Source organism: Artibeus jamaicensis, unplaced genomic scaffold (assembly GCF_021234435.1).
Source record: "Artibeus jamaicensis isolate MK-2021 breed Jamaican fruit bat unplaced genomic scaffold, CSHL_Jam_final contig_354, whole genome shotgun sequence".
Taxonomy (NCBI): Eukaryota; Metazoa; Chordata; class Mammalia; order Chiroptera; family Phyllostomidae; genus Artibeus; species Artibeus jamaicensis.
In genome coordinates, this window is record NW_026521803.1 from 12,010,153 (window position 1) to 12,019,241 (window position 9,089).

The following is a 9,089-nucleotide window of genomic DNA, read 5'->3' on the forward strand; positions in this document are numbered from 1 at the left end:
CCCTGAGTCTTTTTTTAACTACCTGTAACCTGACCTCTGCCCTCACATCTCTATTGAGATTATGCTCTTAAAAAATGAAAACTTCCAAATTCTTGATCCTGGCCAGGCATCTCAGTTAGTTGGAGCATCCGCCCAATGTGCTGAGGTTGCAGGTTCAATCCCTACTCAGGGCACATACAAGAATCACCCAATGAATGTGTAAACGGGTGGGAAAACAAATGGATACTCTCCTCTCTCTCTCAAATCAGTAAGTTAAAAAAATGAAAGTTTTCCTTTGTTACCACCATTTTCTCTCCTTGGCTTCCTGAACCAGATTCTGAGCACCCCTGCGGGAATGGTGCGCCTGCTCCTGGTCGCCATGCTGGGCCTGCTTCTTCCCTGCCGGCTGACTGCCCTTCCTGCACGCCCACTCCTCCTCCTCCTCCTCCGCCTGTTCCCAGGCCCAAAGCTCTTCTCTCTGTGCTGGAGGATTCTACTGCCTTTGTGACTTTAGCTTTTATTAATGTGGCTGCCTTTCATGTCTTGATTCTCTGACCTTAAACTAATCTCCTTTAAGTCTAAGATCTTGCATCCCTCAGTTCCTCCCAGACACTCATTTAGTGTTTAGTGTCCCTGTGCTCAGAATGGCTCCCTTCCCCAAAGTGTTCATTCAACTCTTCCATTATCACTTAAACTCAAAAATCTCGGCTTAGCTGGGTCCCTCCCACTTTCCTACTCCTCTCCCTCATCTTCTATCAGGTTGGTTCAAACTTCACAATATCTCCTTCCCTCCCAGTTGCCGTTCCTTTGGTCTAGGACGTCACCCTCTGAATTAGAGTGCCAGGCTCCCTGCCGATCTCTCTGCTGTCAGTCTCTCTGCATTCTCAGCCATCTCATACGTCATTGCCTAGTATTCCAGAAATTTCTGTATCCCCCAGGATATTATGTAAGGGTGTGGGAAAGGACTGTGGATTTTGGAATTAGACAAACCAGGATCCGAATCCTAACCCTATCCTGGACTGCCTGGGTAAAGTCACGTTCCTCACCTTCTGTGAGGGAGGTCACAGTCTGTAAAGCGGAGCAGTCTAGAGATTTTTCATACATCTTGCAAGTCAAGGTGAATGTAAGCCTTTACTGGTCTAATTAATGAGTCCATCTTCCCCATGTCCAGAAACGAATTCCAGATTCATCTAATTCTTCAGGATCCAAGAGAAGACATTGACCCTGCTGGGGCCGGAGCAGGGCCACGTCATTAGGAGCTGGAGGAAAGGCAGGCTGTGTAAGTCAGCGTGGAGGCAACAGGTATGGGCACTGGGGTGGACGGCCGAGGGGACAGAAGGACTCCTGCCCAGCGCGACTGTCACTGGATTACGAGAAAGGATGTGGAGCTCATTGCGTATTTGTACGAGGTTGAGTGCATTTCATCATTTTCTCCCCTTGGCAATTCGCCCTTCGTAGGGGTCTTGAGGGTTTGGCTAATTGTGATAATGTCCATGGTGATACTAAAGCTCATTTCATGAAGCTGGCAGCCCTTCCTTTCAAACCATAAATTCATCCTTTAAAACAATAAGAATGAGTGCTTTGAAAAATTCCATCTGATGATGGAACAGTCATAGAAAACACAAAAACAAGACCCAGGACGCCCACTTCTGCCTTGGTCCTCGATATCAGCTGTGGTCAGGTGTCTGGTGCCACCAGGAGGTACCGGAGCCTCTCACACGGAAGACGGCTTTGTGACTGATGCTGTAGTTGAACAATAAGGACACTTAGGAGCATACTCCTTTAGAAAGATGGGCGAGAACAGGGACAGGGAATACGCTTCAGTGTATGACAGCCCACCCTTGCTTGCCTCCGGGGTCACGCGTCTCACTTCTCCAATATGGCAGCAGCGTGGCCCGACTTACTTGCCCTCTCCTTGTGCCCAGGAGCCCTGTCCTCCTCTTGCCCGCTGTCCCTAGATCAGTGCTGGGGGAAGCCATTCATTCAGAACTCCCCAAATAAAAGCATTTTGCGGTGAGTTTTGTTTGGGAAATGCTGCACGTTTGTTACTCTCCCTTTCTGGGGATTCACCGTCAGCGGTTGCAATGAAGACTCTGTTTTTTGCTAGTAGGCTTCAGAGCCAGGGTGATAGCTCCTGGGTTGTTTCCAGGGCCCAAGTCGGGCTCTGGAGGTGTGGGGCTTAAGGAGTTACAGAATTCTCACGTTTCACAGATTTCCCGTTTCCATTATTTTTTGGCAGCAGCTCACGAGCGAGCCGGTCAGAGCGCGCCATGGAGGGGGAGCCGAGTCTCACCTTCCAGCCCGCTGAGGACCCACGGGTCTCAGTTGTTCGGTCTAAAAACCCTTTACATAATCCTCCCCCATTCATTCCTCTGAGAGAGGGGAGAAAACCCATTTTTCTGGGCTGACAGATATTCTGTTGCTAGTTTAAACATGAAAAGAATGCTTCAAGGATGGGAAAATTTGAAGCAGTGTTTTTGGGGAGCAGCTGGCATTGTTGTGGCAACAGAAGACGTTTGCTGGAGTGCAGTGGGCCCGGGGCAATGGGCGTGGTGGGCAAACTCCAGAGAGTCACCAGGAGTCCCATCCATGCCCACTGGCAGGGGCCAGAGGAAACAGACAAATCCAGGAGAGTGGGTTCACAGGGGACAGCTGGTGCCTCAGGGTGGGCATCCACAGGGCTTAGTGTGGGCAGTGAAGATAGCAGTGTTATGGGGGGAAAAACACCCCTTCATTCAGAGCATTTCTACCTGCGTGACTGCTCTGAACCCGCTAGGTCGAGAATATTTGGCTTGGGGAACTGGACAGAAATCATAATAGCCAGCATCTGTCAGAATCTCCCTGTGTGCTGGGGTTAGAAAATGCTTCATGTCCATCTTCCCACTTCATACTCACGGCACCTCTGTGACTCGTGGCAGCAGAGTATTATTATGTCCATTTTACAGATGAAGAAGGGCGGGCTTAGTGAGGCCAAGTCACACCCTTCCTGAAGCTACTAGGTAGGAAGCCCAGGCAAGTTCTGCTTCAGGGTACAGTTTGGAGCCTTCCGTGGAGACTTCCTCACGTGTCAGGCAGAAATGTAAGCGCTAGAGAAATAAGAGCCTCGACATCACCTCTGTGCTCCAAAGGCTGCCTCCCTCCTCCCACACCGCCTGCACGGGGAGGGCTTGGTGCTTCTCAGCAGGGTGAGAACCAGCAGAGTCTTCTCTCACTTCTGCCCTTGGGTCCCATCAGCGGCATGGCGGTGAGCCAGTCAGTTCTGAAGGCTTAGTAAGACTGTGTGGGAAAGCTCTGTGAGACCCCCAGCCCCCAAAGCAGCCCTAAGAGAACACTGCATTGGGATCGTGGCTCTAGGGATGGAGGGCTTCTATGACTGTGGGTCCCCGCCAGGGTGCCGAGGTGACTCTGCGCCGAGAGGCCAAGGCTGGGCCTCGCTTCCTCTGGGTAAGCATGCGCATCTGGTGAGGTCTGGAGTAGAGTGCACGCTGCCCACTCTCCTTCCATGGAATGGATGCCTTCTGGGGTCCTGGGGACCCAGGCAGCCCTCAGGAGTCTTTGCTGAAGTGGTTGCATATCACGGAAGCTTAATTTGTGCATTTATTTATTTATTTATTTTAGGAGAGTTCATCTTAACTCCTGAGTTTGTGAAGGACTGAGAACCATGTGTGAACAGAAAAGGTTCTCCATGCCACATGGGTACATTCATTATCCCCTGGCTGTACGCTAGAACAGCAGGTGCCTGGGGACAGAGGCCTACAGGTGGTAAGTCATGAAGCTCCCCTGAGGTCAAGTGCTTGGGGCTGACAGTGCAGCAGGCTTAGTGGGGCAGCCTTGTGTCACCGCAGGGGCCCTAGACCAGCAGCACACGGATGGTATGGACCAGGTGCTGACTCCATGACTCCGAGCTGTGGGCAGTGCAGAGGTCTTTCCAGGCAGTGAAAGTACACCTGGTTCTGGGAAAAAATTCTATGTGCGCTTTCCATTTTAACCTCACTACATTCTTTGCTGGGAGGTGCTATTGTACCCATTTTACAGATGAGGAAACTGAGCTGTGGAAGGCTGTGGAGAGACAAGTGAAATGTTCAATGGATGACACTCAAGTTGCCTAGCAACTGGGTGTCTGGGACCAGATTTCCCCTCTCTCTGAGGTGGGAGGGGCTGTTCGTGGTCTTGACTTGCTAACTGTCTCCAGGTCCCAGGCACTAGCGTTTTCAGTACCTTCCTAAACAGCCCACGTTTGTGCTCAGGCTTCCTAGTAGCCTGGAACGATTTGTCTTTCATCCTGCAAGGTTGCCCAATAACAAGGCGGCGACTTCCTCCCCTGGAGCACAAGCATGGTGCTCCACACTCAAAAAATGCAGCGCCCAGGCCCCAGCTGAGCCTTCTCCCTGGGAGTCCCAGCCTGCCCCGAGGTGCTGAGCAGTGGCCTGTGTCCTCATGAATGAGGTCAAGCAGTTTCCACAACCACACAGCTAGCAAGGGCTTACACCAGGCTGAGGGAGTCCAATAGCTCCATTCTGAACCGCCGCATTCTCTGTTAGCGTGGTTTCTTCTTCAAAACATCTCGAATGACCCTTTGCCCTGGCTTTCTCACCAGGTTTCTGAGAAGGAAAAATGAGGTACCATATGCCAAAGTACATTTTAAGTTCAAACTGCCATGTATCCTGACTTAATGCCCCCTTCCCAACCCACTCGGCCTTCTGCATCTTTAGATTCCTCACTCAGCAGCTGGTTTGGTTGTTTTGACTGGGGTAGCAACAATTTCTGAAAAGCACGGTTATTGGTACGTGCAAGGTCAAAGCCTTTTAGGGGTTGTGTTTCAGCACGGTGTAGCGATAGGAAGATGGAAGACCGATATCAGGATATTTGATTTCTAGTCTTGACAATGTCATTGTACTTAATTTCCACCTTCCAAAGTACACTATCCTTTCATTATTTTGCATTCTACTATAACCGGATTATGCACTAAACACTGGGGGCACAGGAAAAGTCATGATTCTGGACTGCAACACGTTCAGCCTGGTCTTCCTGGCAATGTGTGGAGTTGTGCAGTAGACCATACTACTCTTTGCAATTATTTTCTGCCCTTTTTGTGAGAGGATTATTCTTCTCTACCTCAATGATACTGGTTTGAGCCCAGGTGACTTAGGCTGACTGATGAGATGTGAGCGGATGTGGCACACGCCACTTCTGCGCCATTGCATGTCACTGCCAATTCTCTTACTGTTTTCTCTCTGCTGTGAGACCAGCTGGGTTCTGGAATGAAAGAAAAGCTGAGCTGACCCCTAGAAGATGTGAACTATGAGCAAGAAATAAACCTATTGTTGCTGGAGACTCAGATTTGGTGGTGGGGGCATTTGTTATGCAGCTTAATCTATTGAAAGCTGAGTGATACAAAAGGGAAAAAGTGGGCTGTATTTTTCTGATCCCTCGATTGCAGTAGTCTGGTGATAAGAACAGTGATCTTCATGTCTCAGTTAATAGATTTCATGTGGCTTAGAAACTCATTTCATTCATTTGTTGTCTCCAGAGCCTTGGGGTCTGGGCAGGCAGGACAGTCCAAATTTATGGAAGTTCACTGGCCACTTGCCGACGGTCTGAGTGGCCTGGGGTCCCAGGCTTGCATGTTTCTTTGCCACTATTTCCAGTGAATGGTTGGTTCTTTGTCTTAAAATTGCCCTGAGTTGCTTCCCAGTCCACACTTGTAAGGCAGGGTCCCAGGGTTGTTGGCGCTGGGTGAGGACTTCACGTTGGGAAGAAACTCTCTACTAGACAGTCCTGAACTGGGGCAGAGCGTGCTCCGGCCTGTCTACTATTCCTCCAAGTGACCCATAAAGTCCTTCTCTGAGGGGCATTCCTGAGTCCCTTCTCTGTCTAGTCCTCCCATATCTTTGCTTTACTCAGGGTTACTTTTCGACTTTCCCACTTGATGAAATGGAAGGGGCAGAGTCAGTTCCTTCAGAAGGTAAAACATGGAAGAAAAATGAACCTTTCTTGTGCTAATACCAAGTGTCTCTTACAGCCTGACTTTCATGCATGATGATGCTAACCAGGGCTCTTTCCTTCCCTCCCCTCCTTCTTCCCTTATTTCCTTCCTTTCTTCTATTTTTTCTTCCAGCAAATATTATTGAGCCTTTGTGATATTCCAAGGCACTGCACCAGGCAATGGAGTGACTGCAGCGAATTAAACAGATCAGTAGCTCCTCTTAAGGCTCTGGAGGAATGGTACAGGGTGAGTGATCAGGGAAGACAACGCACCTATTATTCTTTTGTATGAACATCTGAAATATTGTTATAACCTTATTATTATTTTTCAGTTATTGTAAATGTAGACCTCTGAGTGGAGGTGAGATTAGATGGAAAGATGAGAAGATGAAGGAGAAAAGTGGTAACAGAAAGTCACCAACAGTTTCTCCTGGCATCTTCTAACAGCTGGTGCTAGATTGGGGATTAAAATTCATTAGGCCCAGCCCTGGCTGGTGTAGTTCAGTGGATTGAGCACCTGCCTGTGAACCAATGGGTTGCCAGTTAGATTCCCAGTCAGGACACATGCTTGGGTTGGGCACACGCTGGCCAGTTCCCCAGTAGGGGGCGCTCGAGAGGCAGCCACACATTGATGCTTCTCTCCCTCTCTTCCCCTCTCTCTAAAAATAAATAAATAAAATCTAAAAAATATATGTTTATATATATTTTTAAAAAGGTCATTAAGCCCAGTGTTCCCCAGACTGTCTGCAAAGTGGCCCCAGGGACGGAGCAGCACGAACCACTGTTCCTGAAGGAGACCTATGTGTAGCATGAAGCTGTCAGATATGGGGGGAATTTCTTCAAAGTATCTTTTGTGATTTAAAAATTAATCTATTTTACATGCTTTTCATAACACAGCTGTTTGTTTTAATATAAATGTTATCCTCCCTATTGTATGATTCCATTCATATGAAATGACCAGAATGGACGAATCTATAGAGACAGAAAGTAGATCAGCAGTTGCCCGGGGCTGTGTGGGCTGGGAGACATGGGAAGCGATGGCTGAAGGGTATGTGGTTTCTTTTTGGGTGATGGAAGTGATCTGAAATTGATTTATGTAACACTTTCGCAATCTGTGAACATATTAAAAATCATTGAATTTTATGCTTAAATGGGTAGATTGTATGGGATGTGAGTTTTATTTTGTAAAGCTGTTTAAAAAATGTTGTCCCTCTCATTATTCTCAAATAAAATTGGCATTCCGGGAAGACGAGTAAGCTGGAGTTAAATGCACCCATTTAAAAACTGAGATTCTGAACTGAAATAGAGAACATGGGGACAGTGACCAGAGGGGAGAGGGAAGGGAAGTTAAGGGGAAAAAGGGGGAGGGATTTGGAGGAACAAATAGGAAGGACACAGGGACGAGAACTAAGGGGGGTGGAAATGGGAGGGAGGTGGGGAGCAAGGGGCGGGGGAGGCTGGGATGGGAGAAATAGACAAAAAAACTGTACTTGAGAAATAACTAAATAAAATTAATTAAAAAAAAGAATAAACAACCCCCCCCCCAAAAAAAAAGAAATAGCCAAGCTTTCAGATGTACAGTTCAAAACACTGGTGATCAAAGAGAAAAAAAAAAAGAGAGAGAGAGAGAGAGAGAGAAAAACTGAGATTCTGGTACAACCTCATCAGTTTACAGATTTATGGAAACCCGAGGAGGTGGTGTGACCTGCCCAAGGCCACCCAGGGGAGGGAGCTGGGCCAGATTTCCTGAGTCCCCGTCTAGGACAACAGGGTCAGTCTCCGAATGTGCTTTGTGCTGGACTTGCATTTACTGTGTTTCATGTTCTTGAATCATTTACTTACCAAGTAGGTTCAGCTACACATGCTTGTTGGTTTTTGTCATGCCTTCTACTCTTGGCTTTTTCCTGGCTCTGTACATCCTCACTGTTCCCAAAAGAAGGGGCTCAGTCTGTGGATCCCTGACCCCCACCTTCCCCAGGTGCTGGGTGGGAATGGCAGGAGGAGGAAGGGCCTCACCCATTCTTGCCTCGGGCCCCATAGAGCCCAAGGCTGGCCCTGCCTTCCAGAAACTGTGGGAGTCAGATCCACTATCTGTTTAATCATAGAAGAACCAGTGGTATCTGGATAGAATCTCAGCCTGGACACTTTCATCCTAACCTGCTTGGCATTGGGCAAGCTGTCAAAACGAGCTGCAGGGATCAGATAGGAGGAGGGATTGTGTGGTAACCTGCAGTCCCCACAGCCCTGTGCTCTCCAGAAAGCCTCATGCCTGGGGGTGTATGGGTGTGTCCAGAGGGTGGTTCCATCCTGCCCAGCCAGGCCTCGTCGGTGAGGGGCCACTCTGATGATACCTGATGAACTTGGGGCCTCCCTCTTTTGTGGCTCTATGTGTTTCTTGTATCCATTCTTTCATGACATCTTTATGATGGGAGAGGTGGACATTATTTACCTTCATTTTTTTTAAATGTGGATACCAGGGTTTAAGAATGCAAATTATTAGCCCAAGGCTTTTAGGCCTACAAGTGAAAGTGCTGGGTCTGCTCCACACTCCTGAGCCAGGCCGTTTCCAACCCGGTCCTGAGCTCAGATTAGCTGTGGTGGTGGAGAAGGGTGCAAAAGGTTGCCCCGGGCCCAAAGGACAGTGTGAGCATTAATTGCCAGTCCCTCCTCCATGTGAAGACCGCTTTGTTTGAAATTCATGCCCCAGGCTGAAATTGGATCGAAAAGATGTGAAAGACAGCGGTTCTAAGTGTACTCGGAAGTTTTTCCTAATAGCTGACTCTCTCTCCCCTCCTGCCTTTCTTGAATGCCGGAGGTTGGGGAATGCTGGTTGCAGGCAGAGATGGCAGCGTGAGATATCTCACCCAGGAGGTGTTTCAGCACCACTAGTGGGGCAGACGAGCAACTGGCCCCTCAGATGACACTAACAAAGAACTAGTCCTTAGGTGGCCAGGGAAGGACGCTTTCGAAGTTTGGGGCTGAAATGCTGGGTCTGGGCCGTCTGTCATGCTTTCCCTGCCAGGCAAGGACCCCGGCCCACTGGGATAGGAGTTCAGACTTCTTACGCCCTTTGTTTTTTAAATCCTCACCTGAGGATATGTTCTTATTGATCCTAGAAAGAGTGA